This window comes from Tasmannia lanceolata, unplaced genomic scaffold, assembly GCF_043159265.1.
Source record: "Tasmannia lanceolata isolate RefF3 unplaced genomic scaffold, GAP_Taslan_0.1 ptg000044l, whole genome shotgun sequence".
Taxonomy (NCBI): domain Eukaryota; kingdom Viridiplantae; phylum Streptophyta; class Magnoliopsida; order Canellales; family Winteraceae; genus Tasmannia; species Tasmannia lanceolata.
The window spans coordinates 2,403,624-2,430,983 of NW_027518721.1; positions in this window are offsets into that span (position 1 = coordinate 2,403,624).

Sequence of the window (27,360 nt, forward strand, 5' to 3'; positions counted from 1 at the left end):
GTGGCATTTCTTGAGGTGTTGGCTCTCTTTCATCAAATGTCACATGCATGGATTCTTCTACAACTAGGGTTCTTCGATTAAATACTCTATATGCCTTGCTATGTGACGAATACCCTAAGAATACTCCATCATCCGACTTCTTATCAAATTTGTGTAAATTTTCTTTAATGTTTAAAATGAAGCATTTACATCCAAACACTCTAAAATAGCTTATATTTGGTTTCAAGTTTTTCCAAAGCTCATAAGGTGTTTTCTTAGAAATTGGCCTTAAATATACCCTGTTTATAATATAGCAAGTGGTGCTAACCGCTTCCGCCCAAAAACATAGTTCTAGCCATTTCTTGGAGAGTTCGATTCTTTCTTTCAACTACTCCATTTTGTTGAGGTGTTCTAGGTGCGGAAAAATTATGTTTTATGCCATGTTTATTACAATAAGTGTCAAAATGTACATTTTCAAATTCCGTTCCATGATCACTTCTAATGTGGGAGATGGCAATACCTTTTTCATTTTGAATTTGATTGCACAATGTAAGAAAGTTTTCATAAGTTTCATCTTTATGTCCTAGAAATATGACCCATGTGAATCGTGAGTAGTCATCCACAACTACAAACACGTACCTCTTTCCACCTAAGCTACTAGTCTTCATTGGTCCAAAAAGATCCATATGAAGTAGCTCCAAGGGGTAGGAAGTTGAAATCATATTTTTAGGTGCAAATGAGCTTTTCAATTGTTTTCCTAATTGACAAGTTCTACAAATGTGATCTTTGAAGAATTTTAACTTAGGCAAACCTCTAACACTTTTTTTTGAGGAGAGGGTCGAAATGAGATCCATTCCGGCATGACCCAACCTCCTATGCCATAGCCAAGAATCCTCACTAATGGCATTAAGACAAGTCACATTTTGAAGTCTAAGATCATCTAGTCCAATTGTGTAAATGTTATTGTCTCTAGAACCTGTGAATTTTACTTCTCCATTTATCTTATTTTTAACAATGCATTTATCAGGATTGAAGACAACTTCAAAACCATTATCACATAATTGACTAATGCTAATAAGATTATGAGATAAGCCATCAACAAATAGTACATCATGTATGGGAGAGGTAGAGTTACCTATGGTGCCTTCACCTTTGACTTTTCCTTTCTTATCATCTCCAAAGGTAACGTCTACACCATCCTTGAGTGATAGGGATGCGAATTGAGTAAGGTCTCCGGTCATATGTCTAGAGCATCCACTATCAAGGTACCATGTGTTCTTCTTGTTATGGCTTTTAAGGCATACCTCATTGTTGTCGTTTGTTGAGGCCATGAAGCATACGTTCCTTGCTATCAAGCAATCTTCGCCATCATTTTGTTCGCCTTCGCTTTCAATTTCTTCATCCCACGTGGCGGTCATTCCTTTCTTGCCTTCTCTTCTCTTGAAGCGGTTGTTTGAAGTGGGTTCATTGTTGAGTGGACAATCCGGGCGAATGTGTCCAAGCTTCTTGCAACCGTAGCATCGGGGTTGAGAAGACCCATCACCAAGTTCTTCTTTCTTCTTGAATGGGGGATTTGTCCTTCTATTTCTCATGCCTCCCATGTTCCTTTGCAAGAATTTGATCCTTCTTGTTAGGAGGGCAACTTCATCTTCCATGTCTTCCTTTGCATCTTCATTTTCACCTACATTACAAGCAAAAGCAATTCCTTTTCCTTTTTCGATTTTAGTTTCGATTTCGGGTGCTTTTGTTTTGAAAATCATTTCATGGGTGATCAAGGACCCTATTAGTTCATCTAGGTTCAATGTGTTCATATCCTTGGCTTCGGTGATTGCGGAGGTTTTGGATTCCCAAGACAAAGGTAGGGACCTAAGGATTTTAGTCACTAAATCTCTATTGGAAAATTGTTTTCCAAGACCCCTTAGTCCATTTACAAGATTGGTGAATCTAGTGTACATGTCGGCAATTGTTTCATCGGGTGTCATTTGAAAGAGTTCATATTGCCGAAAAAGATGATTCATTTTAGATTCTTTGACTTGATTGGTCCCTTCATGGGTGACCTCTAAGGTATCCCAAATTTCCTTAGCCGAATTCAAATTTGATACTCTATTGAATTCTCCGGAAGATAGAGCACAAATAAGGGAATTCATAGCTTTGGCATTATAATTTGAAGCTTGTTGTTCGGCTTCGGTCCAATCATTCAAATTCCTTGTGGGTAACATGTATTCATTGTTAATTGCTCTCCACATTTGATAATCTTGGGTTAGAAAGATTTTCATCTTAGTTTTCCAAAAACCATAGTTTGTTCCATCAAAGTAGGGTGGCCTAGTGTTTGAGTAACCTTCATGGTGTTGAGGGTAGTTTGCCATTTTAGAATCTTTACTCTAGACCGGTTAGGGTTTTCTAAAAATTAGAGACGAGGCTCTGATACCAATTGAAATATTCAAGAGGGGGGGTGAATTGATTTTAACACTAAATTAGCCATTTTGAAAATTACCTATGAACCCTAATTGGAATTTGCTTCACTTAATTAAATATTTGGTTAGTGCAAATATAATTGAAAACAAAATGAAATGCCAAACCAAAAACAATAATGGAAATGCAAGAGTAAGAAATGACACACCGATATATAGTGGTTCGTCCAACGGCCTACTCCACTCTACTCAAGGTCGCACTTGAGGAATTCCACTATTGGAGACCTCCACGATGCCCGGCTCCGAGGCGGTTACAATTCCAAGGGATATTAAACAAGGATGCCCTTACACCTTTACAAAGACTCTCCTTCTCCGCCGAGTTCTAAGCGGTTGCTCTCTAGGGAATTAAAAATGGAATGCCCTAGCCACCTATACAAGATATGGAAGATTTGATAGCTTGGCTTCTTCTTGAAAGCTTGATGCCCTTTGTAGTTCCTTGATTGCTCTTCAACAAAGATTGCAAGTGATGGCTCTAAGTATCCCAACTCAATAAGTTTGCAAGTGCAAGGCAAGTTTGGGAAGAAAACAAAATATCAAGCACAAATGGATTGCAAGTTTTCTTTGATGCTCAAGGATGTTTTCAAATGATCAAGAGAGAGGAACTGAATCCTCTAGATATTGTATATATAGCCTCTCCAAAGAATATGACCGTTTGGGGGTGTAGATATCAATTTTCACAAATTAATTCAAATCCCAACGGCTATATTTTGAGCTGTCGCAAGGTTCTCGGAGTTCCGAGAACCATTCTCGGAGTTCCGAGAAATCTCGGAGTTTCGAGAAATATTCTCGGAGTTCCGAGAGAACGGCCAGAAAATGGAATTTTTCTACTGGACCATTTCTCGGAGTTCCGAGAAAATGTCCAGACGCTACTGGACCTTTTCTCGGAGTTCCGAGGGAACTCTCAGAGTTCCGAGCTCGGAGCTCCGAGAAAAATCTCGGAGTTCCGAGAAGCCTAAAAATCTGCAGTTTTTTATTTTTATTGCTTGTTTGATTTTTAGCTTTTGGAACTCAACTCCTATGATTATTTTGGAATGTTTATGAGGGTCCCAACATGTTGGTCCACCACATAACCATTCACTAATCCATTTTAAGTTCTTAAGTGTTCTTTGAAAAACAATTTGAAAACACTTTGAAAACGTTTTGCCTTGACTTGAAAATCTAAAGAGAAGGGATGTACAATTATACCTATGCAACCTTCAATTCGTCTTTAGCTTTGGTCTTCAATTGATCTTCCATCTTTGTATGCTTGCTTGAGTGATGATGTGAGCTCCTTTGACTCTTGTTGGGTACATCTTCAAGCATGACCATGTTGTGTGTTGGTTTCTTCAATGATCAATCCTATCTTAAACACAACACTTCAAAGCAAATTGATTAGTATTCAAAAACGCAATCAATTATGTTTAAAATCATCAAAACAAGATAGGAGAGTAGACCCTTGGGCTTACAAGTATGATGTCTCATTTCCTTGGAATTCGTATAAATACGATGTTCCATTATCTCGGAGTTATCTTTGAGCATCATATGAATGTGATGACTCATTTCCTTGAGCTCCGTATAAATACAGTATTTCATCCTCTTCGAGTCTATACAACTATGGTCTCTTATCCTCTTGAAGCATCATATAAATGTGGTGTCTCGTTTCCCTCCGAATATCCATTTGAAAATGATATCTCATTCTCTAATTGCCCGTTTGTGAATGGCGCCGCATCGAGATTTTTTATTACATTCCAATTCTAGGGTTTCATCTAGGTCTTGCATTAAATTAGGTTGCATTGTGTTTAGGGAGTCCTTTGTCGATTAAAGCTACGCAAAATGGCACTGTCACTTTGGCTTTGGTATTCGATGACTACGTCATCTCAACCAAAGAGGGGCATATGTAGACAACCCATTTTACTCGGCTTTAATCAACAAAGAAGTTGGTGTTCTTGTTATCAGTCTTTTTCAGTGTTTTCCATTTCGGTGTCCGTCCCCTATGTTTTCTCGATCTTTTCGGTTATTTCTGTCATATTTTGCGTCATCCTGATAAATTGTTGAGAGGGGTTGTTCGCAAGAATTAAAGCCAGAGAGAATTTGTACCCATGATAATGGACCCACATTAATTTATTGTATGGTGCAGTGGTGCTAATATCAATTTTTAATCCCAAATGGAAATCGGATTGTGGAGGGTATTGACCGAATGGTGGTCCCTACATGAGGATGCATTGAATGGGGAGGTGGAGGTAGATAGTGGGGTCCACGAATATGCATGAATTAAATTTGGGAAAGAGATCAAGCTATCTCAAGTTCAATGCCATTCGTGGGTCCCAAGTAAGACCAGCTCGAAATTCTTCTTGTTTTATTTTTGAAATTTTCTAAATATAGGTGGTCTATTTTTATGTGGATGATTGCATGAAGGTTTAGTCTTGTTAACTGTGGATTCTCGGCAATTCTCTAGTAGGCAGCTTTCTAATATGAGGAGATAGGTAAGGAAATAAAAGTTGAGAAATAGAAAGAGGTTAGGGAGGGATTCTAAAAAAAAAGAGAAGAAAGGGAGGAGATATAGTAACAGAGTCTCGGCAAAAAGAGGGAGGGAGAGCTTTGCAAAAAGGGACAGAGAAAATGATAATACGGAGCCTTGTTTAAAAAAAAAAAGGTGAGCTTGCTAGCTTCGGTTGATCGCTCCTCCCTTGCTAGTGTTTCTGTTTCCCATCTTCCCCACTCTTCCTCTGTTTCCTCTCCTCTTCTCACACCCATTCGGTCTCTCCACTCTATCACCATCCGCAGCCCATTGAAAAAAAAAAGAAAAAAAAAGAGCGAACGAAAGAAAAAAACAGAGGCTCTGTTTTTTTTTTTATTAGAGAAGACAACACTAGCCACATATCCCTCTCTCACTCTGTTTCCCTTTGATTCTCTCCACCACACTCTGTTCATCGCAACCCTCTCAACTTCTACTCCCCGCAGCCAACGACCATCTCTCGTGTATCCATCCCCAACGGCGAAGCAATTAGAAAAAAAATATACAAGAGAAAAACAAAGAAAAAGAGAAAGAAAACGGAAGCGGATCGTGCGGCGGCGGGATTTTCGGATTTTTCAGCTCTCGGATTCGGCGAGGATCTCCATCACAGGTAGGCGCACAATTCTCAGAGTTTTCCAGGATTATTTGCCATTTTTTATGTATTTTTGCATGGTTTTTAATATTTAATTGAATTTAATTCAATATTATATGTGTGTGCTAAAAATCATGATCTGCATGAGTGTTTCAATTCCGATTCGTCCCGAAATTTAATACACTGATCTATTTAAATAGAGTAAAATAACTATCGGATCGGATCGGACATTTGATCAAGGGATTTCAAAATTTTGAATGAAGAATAGAATTTTATTTAAAATAATGGCTGAGTAATTACAAAATTCAAAAAAATAGCTACCTCGTGATGACCTATTTTTTGGAATTTTAAAATTTTCTTGTGTTCATCACATCAGAACAAGATTAAGGGACATTTTCCGGAGTCGTAATTTTCTCGAAAATCGTGTTTTAAAAATAGAAAACTCTTCAAAAATATCTCTTTGAAGAAGAAAAATAAAATATATATACTAAATGGATTCCAAAATTAATGAAATTTCTTGCAAAAATAATATGGTACTGATACATTCTAGCATGAATTGTTAAAGATTTTTGGATTTTGTTTGGTATATTATTTGATGTTTTCTTTGAAAACAGTCATATTTTGTGAGATTTGTTACTGACATCAGATCACAATTAAAATTCACAAAATTTTTACAGAAGTCTTATATTTCCTATGTCTTGCTGCTGTAAAAATATCAATTGATTTGGATCTTTTTTCCTAGAGGATGTACTGTAAATTCATAATCTGGTCTTAAAATTGAAAAATCCGAAATTAGTAGTCAATAGTCTCTAAAATTCATGAAAATCTCACCGCATGCTGTGTTATTTTTACAATCTGGTCTCATAATTGTTAAATCAAAAATAAATAAGAACTTAATATAAAAATCTGTAGAACTCTGCCAGTAAGCTACATACATTCCCATCTTATTTCTGTAGAAATTTCAATTTATTTCGAATTCGTTTGCAATAATTTCACTTGTAAAATCACTCATATGGTTTAAAATTGATAAAATCCATTGAAAATTCGAAATTAATTAAAAATCATCATAAAGTTTTTAAAGAACCTTGAATTTTTGTCACATATTAATTCCTTAATCCATTGAAACAGAAATCTTAGGATCCTTAGATTTTCCTGGCAAAAGAGCCAGTGCATCCATAATCGTATCCCAATTGCAACCGATCTTTGACAATTTGAATATTTAAGCTATAGCATGTTATTGGCTCCGAGGTTACTGTCCACGGAAATCCTGAGATATGCCAGGCAATAAGGTGCTATAGCCTAAGTATTAAATTGCACAAGGAAAGAGTGCACGATTCCCTCCCTTTGATGCCATTCTAAGCCGAAATTGATGAACCATAGAACCTTTGGTATTCCTTAAATGTCCAGAAACCGAAAATCCTTGAAATCTGAAATTAATTAACTTCAAGAACTTGAATCGATTTGTCTCGAGTCTTTCGGAACCATTGGATTATGGTTTCCGATATAAGAACCATTAGAGCCCAACTTAGGAACACTTATGTCAGGTCGTGTCCTAGGTCTTAGGGAGTCTTAGGTTTTGGGGAGTCCTAGAGTTAGGAGTCCAGCCTCATCACGGACGTTTGCTATGGATAGCATCGTGCCATAGGTCTAGTTACACTAGTCACCCAATCTTTTCCTAGGACAAGCCTAGTTATTTAGGATGTAGGTTAATCTGCATTAGTTTAAGGGACAATTTGTATTTAAATAGGATCATATAGCATCTTAGATGAAATCCTAAGATAATAAAATCTTCAACTTGAATTAAATAACTTCTCTTAAAACTGTTGAAACAGTCAATCCAGTCTAGGTCGGTGTCTTAGTTGAGTTAGGCATAAGTAGCTTAGCTTAGGTGCACCGAACTACGTCGACTTTGATCCTAGTGAGGCTTGGGTACGTAGGGAGCTTGGATGTCTGATGGCATACCAATCACGAGTCGGCTCCACAACAAATTGTGGGGTTTTGTATATTAATTTTCTTGTCAATTCTTAATTAAATAACTTAGGACTTTCCATGAAATTAGAATTTTAGGAGAACTTTCACTGAGATTGAATCCAGACAAATTAATAAATCAAGATACACATTTAGGATTCACATTGAAATTAGATCATAGGATGCATGTCACATAGTTCGCACACTAACATAGAGTTGAATGAGCCATTTAAAATAAATTTAAAAGAGTTAACTTTTGGAATTGAAGACCGATTATCGGGTAGGAATGGTGCATGTGGTGGATAACTCCCCATACCTTCCATTCTTGTAACCAGGTAACGAGTCTAGATTTCTGGTAATTAAGGGTCCTAGATCCCACATCTAGGTGGCGACTCTGTCACTCTCTTTTGTGTGGAATTCGGATTGCCTTAGTGATCCCAAGTTCACATAAAAGATGAATTAAAATCAATAATAAAAGAACACACGCCAATCGCGTGGGTACGAGAGACCAAGAGAGAGCGTGGCGGCTCGTGCCCCACCCCTCTCGCGGGATCGGATCCCACAGTACGGAACCGTAGAATTTTTTGGTGAAGGATGGAGATTGAAAAATATAAAATTTCTTATTAGAAACTTTATAAAATATCCATCTTTTCGACATTGAAAACCCTAGAGTGTGTGTCAAGGAGCTTTTAGCCAAGTTTTGAGATTAGGTTGAGATGGTATTGAATCTTAGATTTAGTTGATGAAGGATGGAGATTGAAAAAATACAAAATTTCTAATTTTAAATAGTTTATAAAACAACCATCTTTTAGACATAGGAAACCCTAGAGATGGTGTCAAGAAGCTTTTAGCTAAATTTTGAGATGAGGATGAGATGGTATCGAATCTTAGACTTAGTTGATAAATGATGGAGATTAAAAAAATAGAAAGTTTCTCATAATAGAAACTTTATAAAACATCAATCTTTTAGACATAGGAAACCCTAGAGAAGATGTCAACGAGCTTTAGCCCTTTTTTGGGAGGAGAATGAGAGGGTATTTAATATGAAATTTAGTTGATAAAGGATGGAGATTGATAAAAATAGAAAGTTTCTTATTTTAGAAACTTTATAAAATATCTAACTTTTGGACTTAGGAGACCCTAGAGATGGTGTTAAGAAGTTTTTAGTAGTGTTTTGGGATGAGGATGAGATGATATTGAAAAAATTGAAAATTGCTTATTTTAGAAACTAGTTTAGAGATAATATGAAGGTGCTTTTAGCTAAGTTTTGAGATGATGATGATATGGTATTGAATGTTAGATTTAGTTGATAAAGGATGGAGGTTGAAAAAATAGAAAGTTTCTTATTTTAAAAACTTTATAAAACATCCATCTTTTAGACATAGGAAACCTTACAGATGGTGTCAAGGTGCTTTTAGCCAAGTTTAGAGACGAGGATGAGATGATTTTGAATCGTAGATTTAGTTTATGAGGGATGGAGTTTGAAAAAACAGAATGTTTCTTATTTTAAAAACTTTATAAAATATATATTTTTTGACTTAGTTTACCCTACAGATGGTGTAAAGGAGCTCTTAGCCGAGTTTCGATATAATGATGAGATGGTATTAAATCTTATACTTAATTGGTGAAAGATGGATATTGAAAAAATAGAACGTTTCTTATTTTAGAAACTTTTTAAGGGATCCATCTTTTAGACATGGGAAACCCTAAAGATGGTGTCAAGGAGCTTTTAGCCAAGTATTGAGATGAGGATGAAAAGAAATTGAAACTTAGATTTAGTTGATAATGGGTGAAGATTGAAAAAATAGAAGGTTTCTTATTTTAGAAACTTTATAAAAACATCAATCTTTTAGAGAGAGGAGCCTCTAGCACCACGTCAATGAGCTTTTAGCCATGTTTTGGGATGAGATGAGATAATATTGAATCTTAGATTTAGTTGATGAAGGAAGGAGATTGAAAAAAAGAAAGTTTCTTATTTTAGAAACTTTATAAAATATCAATCTTTTAGATTTGATAAACCCTAGAAATGGTATAAAGGAGCTTTTAGCCAAGTTTTGAGATTAGGATGAGATGGTATTAAATCATAAAAATAGTTGATGAAGGATGGAGATTGAAAAAATAAAAAGTTTCTTATTTTATAAACTTTATAACTCATCCATCTTTTAGACATAAGATACCCTTGATATGTTGTCAAGGAGCTTTTAGCCAAGTCTTGAAATGAGGATGAGATGGTGTTGAATCTTAGAATTTGTTGATAAAGGATGGAGATAGAAAAAACAGCAAGTTTTTTTATTTTAGAAACTTTATAAAACAACCATAATTTAGTCATAGGAAACTCAAGAGATGATCTCAACGTGCTTCTAGCCAAGTTTTGGGATGAGAATGAGAGGGTATTGAATATTAAATTTAGTTCATTAAGGATAGAGATTGAAAAAAAAAGTTTCTTATTTTAGAAACTTTATAAAACATTAAACTTTTAGAGTTAGTAAACCTTAGACATTGTGTCAATGAGCTTTTAGCCAGGTTTCGAATGAGGATGAGATGATATTTAATCTTAGATCTAGTTGATGAATGATGGAGATTGAAAAAATAAAAAGTCTTTTATTTTAGAAACTTTGTAAGACATCCATCTTTTAGACATAGGTAACCCTAGAGATGGTGTGAAGGATCTTTTAGCCAAGTTTTGAGATGAGGATCAGATGGTATTGAATCTTTGATTTAGTTGATACATAATGGAGATTGAAAAAATTGAAAGTCTCTTATTTTAGAAACTTTATAAAACATCTGTCCTTTAGACATAGGAAGCCCTAGAGATGGTGTCAAGGAGCTTTTTGCCAAGTTTTGAGATAAGGATGAGATGGTATTGAATCTTGATTTAGTTGAAGAAGGATGTAGATTGAAAAAATAGAAAGTTTCTTATTTTAAAAACTTTATAAAACATCCATCTTTTAGACATAGGAGACCCTAAAGACGATGTCAAGGAGCTTTTAGCCAAGTTTTGGGATGAGGATGAGATGATATTGAATGTTAGATTTAGTTGATAAATGATGGAGATTGAAAAAATAGAAAGTTTCTTATTTTAGAAACTGTATAAAACATCATTCTTTTAGACGTGGGAAACCCGAGAGATGAAAGTCATAGAGCTTTTGGAATGAGGATGTGTTGATATTGAATCTTAGATTTAGTTGATGAATGATGGATATTGAAAAATAGAAAGTTTCTTCTTTTGGCTAAAAGCTCATTGACACCTTCATCAACTAAATCTAAGATTCAATACCATCTCATCATCATCCCAAAACTTGGCTAAAAGCTCATTGACACCATCTCGTGGGTCTCCTATGTCTAAAAGATGGATGTTTTATAAAGTTACTAAAATTAGAAACTTTCAGTTTTTTCAATTTCAATCCTTCATCAACTAAATTTAAGATTCAATACCATCTCATCCTAATCTCAAAACTTGGCTAAAAGCTCCTTCACACCGTCTCTAGGGTTTCTTATGTCTAAAAGATGGATGTTTTATAACGTTTCGAAAATAAGAAACTTTCTATTTTTTCAATCTCCATCCTTTATCAACAAAATCTAAGATTCAATACCATCTAATCCTCATCTCAAAACTTGGCTAAAAGCTCCTTGACACCATCTAGAGGGTTTTCTATATCGAAAAGATGGATGTTTTAAAAAGTTTCTAACATTACAAACTTTCTGTTTTTCAATCTCCATGTTTCATCAACTAAATCTAAGATTCAATACCATCTCATCATAATATTAAAACTTGGCTAAAAGCTCTTTGACACCCTCTCCTAGGGTTACATTTGTCTAAATGATAGATGTTTTATAAAGTTTTTAAAATAAGAAACTTTTTATTTTTTCGCCATCCTTCATCAACTAATTTTAAGATTCAATACCATCACAGACTCATACCAAAACTTGGCTCAAAGTTCCTTGACATCATCTCCAGGGTTTCCTAAGTCTAAAAGGTGGATATTTTATAAAGTTTCTAAAATAAGAAACTTTCTTTTTTTTCAATATCCATCCTTTATCAACTAAATCTAAGATTCAATACCCTCTCTAATCTATAAACTTTGCTAAAAGCTCGTTGATATCATCTGTAGGGTTTCAATAGTCAGAAAGATTGATGTCTTATAAGTTTCTAAATTAAGAAACTTTCTATTTTTCCAATCTGCATCCTGCGCCAACCAAATCTATGATTCAATATCATCTAATCCCTATATCAAAACTTGGCTAAAAGTTCCTTGACAGCATCTCTAGGGTTTTCTATGTCTAAAAAATTCAAAAAGTAGAAAGTATCTAGGAAACCCTATAGATGGTGTCAAAGAGCATTTAGCCAAGTTTTGAGATAAGGATTAGATGAAATTAAATCTTAGATTTATTTGATCAAGGATGGGGATTGAAAAATAGAAAGTTTCTTATTTTAAAAACTTTATAAGACTTCCATCTTTTAGACATAGGAGATAGGAGACCCTACAAATGGTGTCAAGGAGCTTTTAGCCAAGTTTTCGGATGAGGATTAGATGTTACTGAATCTTAGATTTTATTGCTGAACGAGGGAGATTGAAAAAATAGAAAGTTTCTAATTGTAGAAACTTTAAAAAACATACATCTTTTAAACATAGATAACCCTAGAAATGGTGTTAAGGAGCTTTTAGTGAAATTTTGATATGAGGATGAGATGGTATTGAATCTTATATTTAGTTGATAAAGGATGGAGATTGAAAAAATAGAAAGTTTCTTAATATAGAAACTTTATAAAACATTAATCTTTTACACTTAGGAAACCCTAGAGAAGGTGTCATTAAGCTTTTAGCCAAGTTTTGAGATGAGGATTAAATAATATTAAATCTTAAATTTAGTTGATGAAGGATGGAGATTGATAAAATAGAAAGTTTTCTATTTTAGAAACTTTATAAAACATCATCATTTAGACATAGGAAACCCTAGAGATGGTTTTAAGGAGATTTTAGCCCAGTTTTGAGATGAGAATCAGAGGGTATTGAATCTTTGATTTAGTTGATGAAGGATGGAGACTGAAAAAGTAGAAAGTTTCTAATTTTAGAAACTTTATAAAACATCAATCTTTCAGACATAGGAAACATTAGAGATGGTGCCTAGGAGCTTTTAGCCAAGTTTTGAGATGAGAATGAGATGATATTGAATCATAGATTTAGTTGATGAAGGACAATCTTTTATGGTATTGAAACCCTAAAGATGATGTCAGCGAGCTTTTAGCCACGTTTTGGGATGAGAATGAGAAACTGTTGAATCTTAGATTTAGTTGATGAGGGATGGAGATTGAAAAAATAGAAAGTTTCATATTTTAGAAACTTTATAAAACTTCCATCTTTTAGACATAGTAAACCCTAGAGACGGTGCCAATGAGCTTTTTCCCAAGTTTTGAGATGAGAATGAGAGGGTATTGAATTATAGATTTAGATGATGAAGGACCATCTTTTATTGTATTGAAACCCTCAAGATGACGTCAACGAGCTTTTAGCCAAGTTTTGGAATGATAATGAGAGGGTATTGAATCTTAGATTTAGTCTATGAAACATGAAGATTGAAAAAATAGAAAGTTTCTTATTTTAGAAACTTTATAAATGATCCATCTTTTAGACATAGGAAACCCTATAGATGGTGTCAAAGAGCTTTTAGCGAAGTTTTGAGATGAAGATTATATGGTTCTTAGATTTAGTTGTTGAATGATGGAGATTGAAGAAATGGAAAGTTTCTTATTTTAGAAACTTTGTAAAACATTAATCTTTTAGACGTAGGAAACCCTCGAGATTGTGTTAATGAGCTTTTTGCTAAGTTATGAGATTAGGTGAGATGGTATTTAATCTTAGATTTAGTTGATAAAGTTTGAAGATTGAAAAAACAGAAAGTTTCTTATTTTAGAAACTCTATAGACAGTACTGAATCTTAGATGGTATTGAATCTTCGATTTAGTTGATGAAGGACTATCTTTTATAGTATTGAAACCCTAGAGATGATGTCAACCATCTTTTAGCCAGGTTTTGGTAAGAGAACTAGAGGTTATTGAATTTTAGCTTTAGTTGATTAAGGATGGAGATTGAAAAAATTGAAACTTTCTTATTTTAGAAACTTTCTAAAACATCCATCTTTTAGACAAAAGAAACTCTAGAAACGGTGTCAATGAGCTTTTAGCCAAGTTTTAATATTAGAAGGAGAGGGTATTAGATAATAGATTTAGTTGCTGAAGGATAGAGATTGAAAAAATAAAAAGTTTCTTATTTTAGAAATTTCATAAAACAGTAATCTTTTTGTTTTGGTAAACCTTAAAGATGGTTTCAAATAGCTTTTAGCTAAGTTTTGAGATGAGGATTAGATGGGATTGAATCTTAGATTTTGTTGGTAAAGGATGGATATTGAAAAAGTAGAAAGTTTTTTATTTTTGAAACTTTATAAAACATTCATCTTTTAGAAATAGGAAACCCTCGAGATTGTGTTAAGGGGCTTTTAGCCAAGTTTTAAGATGAGAATGAGAGGGTATTGAATCATAGATTTAGTTGATGAAGGATTGAGATTAAACAACTAGAAAGTTTCATATTTTAGAAACTTTATAAAACATCAATCTTTTACACTTAGTATACACTAGAGATGTTGTCAGGGAGATTTTAGGCCAGTTTTGAGATGTGGATTAGACGATATTGAATTTTAGATTTTGTTGACGAAGCATGTAAATTGAAAAAATTGAAAGTTTCTTATTTTAGAAACTTTATAAAAAACCATCTTTTGGACATAGGAAACCCTAGAGATGGTGTTAAGGAGCTTTTAGCCAAGTTTTAAGATTAGGATGAGATGGTATTGAATCTTAGATTTAGTTGATAAAGGATAAAGATTGAAAAACTAGAAAGTTTCTTATTTTAAAACATCCATCTTTTAGACATAGGATACCCTAGAGATGGTGCCCAGGAGCTTTTAGCCAAGTTTTGAGATGAGAATGAGATGATATTGAACCATAAATTTAGTTGATGAAGAACCATCTTTTACGGTATTGAAACCCTATAGATGATGTCAACGAGCTTTTAGCCATGTTTTGGGATGAGAATGAGACGATATTGAATCCTAGATTTAGTAGATGAATGATGGAGATTGAAAAAATAGAAAGTTTCTTATTTCAAAAACTTTAAAAAACAACCATCTTTTAAGCATAAGAAACCCTAGAGATGGTGTCGATGACCTTTTAGTCAAGTTTTGAGATGAGAATGAGAGGGTATTGACACTTAGATTTAGTTGCTGAAGGATGGAGAACTCCGTGAGAAATTCTCGGCACTCCGAGACCACTATGTCGGAAACAAAATTGTAGCCGTTGGGGATTTTGCCAGAATTACCACTATGCCCCTCAAACGGTCATATTTTGGTTTTCTATATATATGTGGGTTCTAAACTTCCCAACTATCAATCCTAACACTCTAAAAACCTATTGGAATATCCTAAGAGTGTATTAAGCTTGTTTATGCCTCTCATCCTCTAGAATTAGGATTTGGATCATAGGCTTCAATTGTACATCTTCTTCAAACTTTGTAAACCCTTGTGAAGGATTTTTTTGTTCTTTCTTTCTTTGCTAAACGATTGTATTCGGGCAAGTGTTCGGAGAAGCGAAGCCCTCTCTCTATGGTGAGGATTGCCACCAAGGTTAAAGGCAATTGGAATTATAATTGGCACCGATCTTCGCCGAAGTTAAGAAGATCAACATAGTGAAGCCATCAACGGGTTTGGTTGGTGGAGTGGAGTAGGCCTCGCGTTTTGAGGACCAAACCACTTTAAATCTCGGGTGCACTCTCTCTTATCTCTTGCTTTACATCTGCATTGCACTTTGGATTTAACTTGTATTCTTAATTGCCTTTTTGATCTCTTAAATCTTCAAAATTGGGTTAGAGTTTTCAAAAGCTTAAAACTTGTTAGGAACCTAATTTTCCCTCCTCATAAGTTGCCATTAGAATAGTACTTGGGCCTACCCTTGGAATTTCACTTGGTATTAGAGCCTTGGCTCTTAAAAGATTTTTTTTTTTTTAAATCTTTGGTAATTTTTTTTTAAAAATTTAACAAGGGAAAGATCGTAAGATCATTGACAACTTTCTATTTGTGAAATGGCAAACATGATTGGAACTGGACTTCCGGAAGGCCATTCCAGAACTAGACCTCCTTTCTTTGATGGGTCCAACTATGGACATTGGAAGACAAGGATGCGCATCTATCTTCTTTCGTTAGATGTGGAGCTCTGGCATATTGTTGAAAATGGATACACTTTGCCTTCCAAGCTATTTGAAGAATGGGAGGTTGTAGAGAAAGGGCAAGCAAATTTAAATTACAAAGCTATAAATTCTTTGTTTTGCGCCTTATCTACGGAGGAGTTTAATAGAGTAGCGCTTTTTTATTCCGCCAAGGTTATTTGGGACACTCTTGCCGTTACCTATGAGGGAACATCACAAGTCAAGGATTTCAAAATAAACTTGTTAACGAGTAAATATGAAATATTTAGAATGGGTCAAAATGAAAGTATTTCCGAAATGTATACCCGATTTTCTAAAATAACAAATGCATTAGCTAATCTTGGTAAATCTTATCCTACTGATGAGCTTGTGGGTAAGTTTCTTAGGTCAGTTCCTCCACATTCAGATCCAAAGGTCACCGCCATACAAGAATCAAAGAATCTCAAGATACTAACTATGGAGGAGCTTGTATGATCTCTTATCACTCACGAGATGCTCCTTACGAGCCGACAAGAGGAGAAGAAGCCAAAAGAGAAAGAAAAATAGAGTAGATCCTTAGCACTCAAGGTGAAAGCGGACTCATCTTTCTCAAGTGAGGCGGATAGTGATGAATAAGAAGCTTTGAGAAAATTCAAAAGCTTATGGAGAAAGAAGCATAAAAAGGATAAAAAGAAGAAGAAAGTGAAGTAGAGGGTGGTATAAGATGCTATAATTGTAAGAAGACGGGACACAAAAGACCGGAGTGCCCTCTTCTCAACTCATCATCCTCAAAGTTCAAGTGTAAGAAGAAAGATTGGAAGAAGAATAAGGGTCTCGTCGCCGCTTGGGATGCGTCAAGCACGTCGGGCAAGAGTTCAAGCGAAGGGGAAGCTAATAAGGATGACCTTTGTTTCATGGCACTCACTCATGAAGATGAGGTAAATTCTAGCCCCTCTTGTAATTCATCAAGTAGTGATAGTGGAAACATATCTTATGATGAATTGTGAATTACTTTGCATTCTCAAATTTCAAAAAATAAAGTTCTTAAAAATCTATTTCAAAATTAGAAAATGAACTTGATGTTTTGAAAAATGAGTCATCTTCTTCCATATCTAAATCTCAAGCACAAATTGAAAATTTTAACTTGAGATTGAAACCCTTAAGGGTATTTTGGATGAGAAATCTTGCTAATTAGAACAATTTCATAATGTGGCAAGCTCTTCCAAATCTTTTGAAGATTACACTAATGATTTTCTAAATCAAATAACCCATCTTCATAATGAAAATGAAATATTAAGATTATGTCTCCATGGATTCTTAAATGGTGATAAAATTATTGACATAATCTTGAAGAAGGCTAGTCATAGACCTAATCATGTATTTTATGATAGGACTAGTCTATCTAACCCTCATGTTAGATGCCATTATTGTGGAATATATGGTCACTACCAATTCCAATGTGCATCTAAGATTAGGGATTGTGGTGGAACCAAGAATGCTTGGGTTCCCAAAGCCCCCATATGATTCTCTTCATATGTGTTTTTAGATTAGGGGCTTGCACTTAATATTTGTATATCTTTCTCTTTGAAATTTAAAATCCCCTCTTATATTGAATTTGTGTTCTAAATGGGGGGAGTTCTATGTTTGTATTTTTCCTTGAAAAAGGGGGAGCTTAAAATTAAAAATTTTATCCCTTTGATTTTCTTTTACCCCATCTTTTTTATTGATGCCAAAGGGGGAGAAAAATCTAATGTAAGGAAATATAAGTATGCTTTTATTGGAAAATCTTGTGTGCTTGTCATCATCAAAAAGGGGGAGATTGTAAGCCCAATTGTTCCCACCTTGGCATTCCAATCTTCTTTTGATGATTCCAATACACAAGTGATTTTATATCACTAATGTGTTTGATTGTCTAAATTGTAGATCATGATTGTATTAAGACAAGATTACTTGGATTGAGGCCAAGAAGCTCTCATTGGACCGCATTCGGAAGGCCAAAGACATCGGAGATCCAAGATGCATGAAGACTTGAAGCATCGCAATTGAAGATCGAAGTCGTTTAGATTGTATAAGATCCAATTCTACTTTAGATTTTAAGAGGCATAAATAAAGTAATCACACTCCCCTAATGGACTAACATGTTTAAGTGATTGCCCTTGTGGTGTTCCAAGCCTTTGGAACCCTCATAACAATCCCAACCTTGTATAAAATGTGGAAGCCTCGACGCCCAAAACAAACAGCAAAACATATTTGAAAACCAGCTGCGATTAGGCGTCTCGGAGCTCCGAGAAATGGTCCAGTAACATTTTTCCATCTTCTGTTTGTATTCCCGGAACTCCGAGAGAAATTCTCAGAACTCCGAGAATTTCACGGAGCTCCGAGAAAATCTCTCGGAACTCCGAGACCACTATGTCGGAAACAAAATTGTAGCCGTTGGGGATTTTGCCCGAATTACCACTATGCCCCTCAAACGGTCATATTTGGGTTTTCTATATATATGTGAGTTCTAAACTTCCCAACTATCAATCCTAACGCTCTAAAAACCTATTGGAATATCCTAAGACTGTATTAAGCTTGTTTATGCCTCTGATCCTCTAGAATTAGGATTTGGATCATAGGCTTCAATTTGTACTTCTTCTTCAAACTTTGTAAACCCTTGTGAGGGATTTTTTTGTTCTTTCTTTCTTTGCTAAACGATTGTATTCGGGCGAGTGTTCGGAGAAGCGAAGCCCTCTCTCCGTGGTGAGGATTGGCACAAAGGTTAAAGGCAATTGGAATTGTAATTGGCACCGATCTTCGCCGAAGTTAAGAAGATCAACATAGTGAAGCCATCAATGGGTTTGGTTGGTGGAGTGGAGTAGGCCTCGCATTTTGAGGACCGAACCAGTTTAAATCTCGGGTGCACTCTCTCTTATCTCTTGCTTTACATCTGCATTGCACTTAGGATTTAACTTGTATGCTTAATTGCCTTTTTGATCTCTTAAATCTTCAAAATTGGGTTAGAGTTTTCAAAAGCTTAAAACTTGTTAGGAACCTAATTTTCCCTCCTCATAAGTTGCCATTAGAATAGTACTTGGGCCAACCCTTGGAATTTCATCAACTAAATTTAAGATTCATTACCATCGCATTCTCATCTCAAAGCCTGGCTAAAAGCTCCTTCACACAATCTCTAGGGTTTTATATGTCTAAAAGATAGATGTTTTATAAAATTTCTAAAATAAGAAACTTTTTATTTTGTCCCCATCCTTCATCAACTTAATCTAAGATTCAATACCATCGCTAACACATCCCTAAACATGGCTCGGAGCTCCTTGACACAATTTCTAGGGTTTACTAAGTGTAAAAGATTGATGTTTTACAAAGTTTCTAAAATATGAAACTTTCTATTTTTTCAATCTCCATCATTCAACAAATAAATGTAAAATTCAATACCGTCTCATTCTTATTCTAAAACTTGGCTAAAAGCTCCTTGACACCATCCCATTCTCATTTCAAAACTTGGCTAAAGCACTTTGTCATCATCTCTTGGGTTTCCTATGGCTAAAAGATTGATGTTTTATAAAGTTTCTAAAATAAGAAACTTTTTAGTTTTTCAATCTTCATCCTTCATCAACTCAATCTAAGATTCAGTACCATCTAACCCTCTTCTCAAAACTTGTCTGAAAGCTCCTTGACACCATCTAGAGGGTTTCTTATATCTAGAAGATGGGATCTTTTATTAAACTTCTAAAATAAGAAACTTTTTATTTTTTCGCTATCCTTCATCAACTAAATTTAAGATTTAATACCATCGCTAACTCATCTCAAATCTTGGCTCAAAGCTCCTTGACACCATCTCTACGGTTTCATATGTCTAAAAGATGAATGTTTTGTAAAGTTTCTAAAATAAGAAACTTTCTATTTCTTCAATCTCCATCCTTCATCAACTAAATCTAAGTTTCAATTTCATCTCATCCCCATCCCAAAACTTGGTTAAAAGCTCATTGGCACTATCTCTATGGTTTCTTAGATGTCGTATAAAGTTTCTAAATTTAGAAACTTTCTATTTTTTCAATCTCCCTCATGCGTCAACTAAATCCAAGATTCAATATCATCGCATCCTAATCTCAAAACATGGCTAAAAGCTCCTAGTCAGCATTTCTAGGATTTTCTATGTCTAAAAGATGAATATTTTGTAAAGTTTCTAAAATAAGAAACTTTCTATTTCTTCATTCTCCATCCTTCATCAACAAAATCTAAGATTAAATTTCATCTCATCCTCATCCCAAAACTTCCCTAAAAGCTCCTTCACACTATCTCTAGGGTTTCTTATGTCTAAAAAATGGATGTCTTATAAAGTTTTTAAATTAAGAAACTTTCTATTTTTTCAATCTCCATCATGCGTCAACTAAATCTAAGATTCAACATTATCTTATCTTCATCTCAAAACTTGGCTAAAAGCTCCTTGACAGCATCTGTAGGGTTTTCTATGTCTAATAGTGTATACACCCCCATTTTGCTCTGCCTTAATCAATAAAGAAATTAGTATTTTTCTATCGGTTTTCCAGTGTTTTCCATTCCCGTGTCCGCCTCTTATGTTCTCTCGATCTCTTCGGTCATTTCTGCCGTATTTCGCATTTTCCCGCTAAGTGTTGAGAAGGGTTGTTCATGAAAATCCGAGCAAAGGAGAATCTGGATCTATTTGCTGGACCCGCATTAAATATTTTGGTTAGTTTTGGATCAAGCAAGTTGGTCCATGATGAACACATTTATGTGTGAATGAAAGTGATAGGAAGCGTGCATATTTTATCAGTTAAAGCGGTGCTACTAAGGTATTTTCTTTGTTTTTGGTGTTTCAGGCTTAAATATGGAGTTTTATAGAAAGTGGAGCTAAAGAGATGAAATTCCAAAGAATTTTCCATCGATTGAACGGTCTGGATTACCCTATAGAGGTGCAGGTCAACTTATATTGTGACCCATTAAATTAAATGGATTGGATCACTCCATGTAATTAATTTAATGGGCATAATTTATTTGGGGACTTTCAAATGGACGGTCAAGATCAACTTTACGGATAAATTTTGAACGGCCTACACAATGGACAGCTAGGATCATCTTAGTGAAAATTGATTTATTAAGAGAATACAAAGTCTTTTGGGGGTCCCGTACGGTTGAGTCTTCCCCCATATTTTTATAAAGAGCATGTTATGTTGAAAAATATCTCTCTTTCCTTGCATGGAGCCACACGGTTTTTAATATGGGAAAGAATGTGGTGTTATTTGTATTCTTAAAATAATAATTTATAAAAGGCATGTTTATAAAGGTAGCATCTCTCTCTTTCCTTAGAGAGGGGGCCACACGGTTTTTTTTAACGTGGGGAAAGGTTGTGGTGTTGAGGGAGAGAGAAATTTAAAAAAAAGAAGAAGAAGCAACTCTCTTTGGCTGCCATCTCTTCTTTTATTCAAGGGAACACCACCTCTTGAGGAGGGAGACGGAGTAACCTTCTCACACTTGGAGACCGAACAGCCCTCTCACCCTCTCTAGCTCTCACTCTTTCCCTCAAACTCTCACTCTCACCCTCTCTAGCCCATTAAAGAAAAAAGAAGAAGAGCATCTTACTCTCAGTGTCTCAAGCTCTCAATCTCCCCCGCTCAACAGCGACCTCTTACCCTCTCTTTCACTGTCTCTATTACTCTCCCTCCCTATATCTCTATCTCCATCCACAGCAAGAAAGCAAGAAACAAAAGAAAAAAAGAAGAGAGAAGAAAGCGGGTCGGATCACAGCGTCGGCGAGATTTTTCGGGTTCTTCGGCTTTTGGATTCGGCGAGGATCTCCATCACAGGTTAGTACACTATTCTCAGATTTTCCCGGATGATTTGGTATTTTTTTATATTTTTGCATGATTTTTAAGCATTTAAATGAATTTAATTTAATATTAAATGTCTATGCTCAAAATCATGATCTGCATGGGTGTTTCAATTCTGTTTCGTCTCGAAATTTAATACAATGATCTACTTAAATAGAATAAAATAACTGTCGGATCGGATCGGACATTGGATCAAAGGTTTTTTAGAATTTGAGTGAAGAGTGGAATTTTATTTAAAATAATGGCTGAGAAATTACGAAATTCGAAAAAATAGCCATCTCAGGATGATCTATTTTTTGGAATTTAAAATTTTTCTTGTGTTCATCACATCAGAACAAGGTTGGAGGACATTTTCCGGAGTCGTAATTTTCTCGAAAATCGTGTTTTAAAAATAGAAAACTCTTCAAAAACATCTTTTTGACGAAGAAAAATAAACTATATACTAAACAGATTCCAAAATTAATGAAATTTCGTGGGAAAATAATATGGTACTCATACATTCTACCATGAATTTTTAAAGATTTTGGGATTTTTTTTGGTATATTATTTGATGCTTTCTTTGAAAGTTATCAGATTTTGGGAGATTTTTTACTGACATCCGATCACAGATAAAATTCTCAAAATTTTTACAGTAGTCTTATATTCCATATTTCTTGTTGCTGTAAACTTTTCAATTGATTTGGATCTTGTTTCATATGGGATGTAGTGTTAATTCATAATCTGGTCATAAAATTGAAAAATCCGAAATTGGTAGTAAATAGGCTTTACAATTCATGAAAAGCTCACAGCATGCTATGTCTACTCTTATCTTATTACTGTAGAAATTTCCATGAATTTAGATTTCTATTTCTAGTAGTTTCCGTGTTATTTTTACAATCTGATCTCGTTATTATTAAATCAAAATTAAATATGAGCTTAATGTAAAAATCTTCCAGTAAGCTACATCCCATCATTTCTTGTTACTGTAGAAGTTTCAATTCATTTCGAATTCGTTTGCAATAACTTCACTTGTAAAATCACTCATATGGTTTAAAATTTATAAAATCCATTAAAAAAATGAAATTAATTGAAAATCATCTTAAAATTTCTAAAGAACCTTAAATCTCTGTCACATATTAACTCATTAATCCATTGAAACAGAAATCTTAGGATCTTTAGATTTCCCTGGAAAAATGGCCAGTGCATCCATAATCGTATCTCAATTGCAATCAATCTTTGATAATTTGAATATTTAAGCTATAGCATGTTGTTGGCTCCGAGGTTACTGTCCACGGAAATCCTGAGATATGCCAAGCAATAAGATGCTATAACCTAAGTATTAAATTGCACAAGGAAAGAGCGCATGATTCCCTTCCTTGGATGCCATTCGAGGCCGAAATTGGTGAACCCTAGAACCATTGGTATTCCTTAAATGCCCAGAAATCGAAAAATCCTTGAAATCTGAAATTAATTAACTTCAAGAACTTGAATCGTTTTGTCTCGTGTCTTTCGGAACCATTGGATTATGATTTCCGTCATAAGAACCGTTAGAGCCAAATTTAGGGACACTGGTGTCAGGTCGTGTCCTAGGTTTTAGGGAGTCTTAGGATTTAGGGAGTCCTAGAGTTAGGAGTCCAGCCTCATCATGTACGCTTCCTATAGATAGCAACCGTGCCATAGGTCTAGTTACACTAGTCACCCAATCTTTCCCTAGGACAAGCCTAGTAAACTAGGATGTAGACTAACCTGCATTAGTCTAAGGAACAACTTGCATTTAGATAAGAATCATATAACATCTTAGATGAAATCCTAGGATAATAAAATCCTCAACTTGAATTAAATAACTCTTCTTAAAAATGTTGAAACAGTCAAATCAGTCTAGATCGGTGTCTTAGTTGAGTTAGGCATAAGTAGCTTAGCTTAGGTGCACCGAACTACGTCGACTCTGATCCCAGTGAGGCTTGGGTACGTAGGCAGGTTGGATGCTTGATGGCATACCAATCACGAGTCGCCTCCACAACAAATTGTGGGGTTTTGTATATTAATTTTCTTGTAAATGCTTAATTAAATCACTTAGGATTTTTCCATGAAATTAGAATTTTAGGAGAACTTTCACTTAGATTGAATTCAAACAAATTAAGAAATCAAGATACACATTTAGGATCTACATTGAAATTAGATCATAGGATGCATGTCACATAGTTCGCACATTAACAAAGAGTTGAATGAGCCATTTAAAATAAATGTAAAAGAGTTAACTTTTGGAATTGAAGACCGATTATCGGGCAGGAATGATGCATGTGGTGGATAACTCCCCATACCTTCCATTCTTGTAACCAGGTAACGAGTCTAGATTTCTGGTTAATTATGGGACCTAGATCCCACATCTAGGTGGCGACTCTGTCACTCTCTTTTGTGTGGAATTCTGATTGCCTTAGTGATCCCAAGTTCACATAAAAGATGAATTAAAATCAATAATAAAAATGCACACGCCAATCGCATGGGTACGAGAGACCAAGAGAGAGCGTGGCGGCTCGCACCCCACCCCTCTCGCGGGATCGGGTTCTACAGTTTGGCGACTCTGCTGGGGACCACCTAACTTCATTAAAATTTCAAAAGATAATTCATTTGAATTTAATTTAACTGGCTCATAATAACTCTATCATTTCTATGCTTATTAGATTAGTTTGTATGCTTTATTTTCTCATCACATTTTACTCAAACTTAATCTAACAAAACCTGAAGGCCTCATAGATTGCGCGAACTTATTGCACACACTTACATCACTCGCATCTAAACCCTTGCATCTCACGTGCACACACGTCCTATTTTAGGAACCCGGAGTGTTATCTAGCATGGTTGACTGGGATTTCATCACCTGGTGCCTCTGTGCTAGAGAAGCATTCCACCCTTAGCCTAGCACCTTATGGTGCGTAAACGGATCTCTTGTTCACGTACTGATACGCCGGACACTGGTACAGTATATCGAACATGGATTCGCACTAAGGGAACTCTTGGCCTTACCCTTAGACTAACCCACACATGCATATAGTATACGAACACATGTGCATCCCGTGTGTGAGCCTAGTTTAGGATATCCTACCCATTTGTGTCTAGATTAGGCCGTAGTCCATCTTCCAACGGCTGCGATCGGTCCTTAGATGCACAAACAAAGTCATGAGTCGAGATCCTCTCTCCACTCCGCTAGATTAAGATTAGGGTTGATGCCTTCAGGTAATACTGATAAAATGTGCGAAGATTAAAAATTTTCCCTTTGGGGTTAGGATATAAATCCCATTCATTTCCAAAGATCTCATAGGATTAGTCATTCATGATCTATCCGTTGAAAGCAATCTTATGCAATCTCATCTTTTGATCATGTGTCTATCAGTCGCCTCTTGTGGGATTAGATTATATCTTCATTCCCTTTCTCAATTGGCAGGAATTATGCCTCGATCATTTGATTGTGCAATCTTGATGATCTGATCGTACTTGTACCCTTAGTCTTTTCTTACTCTAAGGGCAACCTTTTTCAAGAATATTCTGCTAAGTCCTTCAGAGTTCACTCTCATGATCCTTGAACTAGGGGCATTCCCCTATTCGAATCTGTCATCATTGTCATGTCTTGGTCCTTCAGGATTCATTCTATTGTCCCAATTACTTGCTTAAATGTGTAATCTTCTTTTCAGTCATTGAGAATGAACACTCCTTGAAAGTTAAAGCTCATATACCGTTCTTATTGTTTCCATGTCAGGACTGTTCACAGCTGAAAAATCCAGGAAAGCTTCTTGGGCTTGAATCTATTCGTGGTCAGTGAGGAAGCTAATTCCCCATCTTCTTTGGAAGCGTCTCTAATCCTCTCCTTCCTTATTCATGGCAGACTCTATGAAAAATTCACAGCTCTCTTACATCATGGGAGCCTTGGCCCAGCTCGTCCCGCAGATGAAGGAATTGAAGGAAGAAAATCAATTCATCAAAGCTCAACTTACTGAGAAATTTGGTCCAACCACTGTCGTTTCTAAGGGCAAAAATTCGAGCCTCTATATGGTTCTGGGTTCGGAAGAACTAATTGTGAACCTCTCTAGACAAATGTCTACGCTAACAGAAGAAGTTCATCAGATGAAGCAACAAATGCAAACCTGGTATTGTCAGTCCCAAAGTTCTGATTGTTTCGCTGACAAAAATACCAAAGTCCAGGATGTTGTTACCAGAAACTCTGTCTCTCAGCACCAGCAGGATTCTGTTGGGCCCTTAATTCTCGACTATGACCAGGAGTCACCATCTGAAACTCCTAAAAGAGAATTCACTGACTTGCCGATCTCGCGACCTGATGCTTTGAAATGGTTGCTCAAGGAAAGAATGATAACACTATTGGGATCAGAGCCTGTTCGTAATCCTCTTCCTAGTCCCGGGACCTTCCAAATCAAACAATTTTGTGATTATCATTTACGTCATGGTCATGCAACTGATGAATGCCTCAGCTTGAAATATGATATTCAAGACCTTATAGACATGGGGCTCCTCGACCCACAAAATCTTTTGTCCGGCGAAGCTCCATCCTTTCCTGATGACCGCAAACCGTGGTTTGAGCAAATGAAGAGAAAGTCTCACGATAATCGCAACCAGCAATGCACAATGATGGGTCGAAATATATTGAACCCGGTCTCCATAGGTTGGGAAATCAAAGTGGCGACAGCACATGGGGCTTATAGCGGGCGCAATTGTACTTCAAAAAATATCAACAAGCTACAGAACCCTATGATATTCAAATATAATCAATCAGGGATTGGAGCTCCGCAAAAGCCCGATAGGGAATTCAGCCCCCTCCCGCTTCCACCATCTGTTATATTGCAGCAAGGATTGGAATCTGGCAATATCTATTTACCTCGCATTAAGGAACCTCCTAATCCGCTCCCCAGGACATGGAGGGCGGAAGAGCACTGCGATTTTCATCGAGGATCGGTGCATAGTACTGATCAGTGTAAAACTCTGAGGCATGTGATCCAAAAGTTGATCGATGAGCGCAAGCTACCATTTCAGCAAGTGCCAAATATTGTTGATAATCCTATGCAAAACCATGTTGTACCGCCGCTGGATGATGTTTAGACACTTGGGGTTTGAGAAGCTCAGGTTCAGTTGCAGTGAAAGAGAAGAGCCAGAAGTTAATAGGCACTTGTTATGATGATGATTCAGTTTTCGCCGAGCCTTCGAAGCTAGACAGTTGCAGCATTTAAAGTTTTAGTCATTTACTATTTTATGTTGAGTCAGTTATCATGGTCAGTACAATTGTTGAGTCCGGTCTTACGGTTCAAGGTCAATGCCTAGTCCATGGCAAGTTATTTTTTGCTTTCCTTTTATTTAGAGTTGTGAATCCTGAGCATGTTCAGGATAGGTCGTCAGATGTAATAGCTTTTTCTTTAAATAAAAATTTCAGTCCCAATAGTTCATTTGTGTCTGTTTCTTAAGTATGCTTCTGATCTTAAAGTAAGACTCCCTCCTCAAATGAGGACAAAATTGACGAAACTCAACTTGAGTCACAGCAATTACTTGAACAAGAGGAGGAGCGCCAATCCCAGCCTTTCAAAGATGAAATTGAAGTGGTAAACATTGGCACGGAAACTTTGATTCAGTGAATGCCGATTAAAAGTACATTACCATCTGAAGAGTGTGAAGAATTGATAAAATTATTTCAAGAATAAGAAGATTGTCTAGAAAAGCTACAACCGATACCAAGGGCAAGACATAGATAGAAAGCTCAAGAGAATGAAGAAAGTGAGAGACACATGCTATACAGGGCATA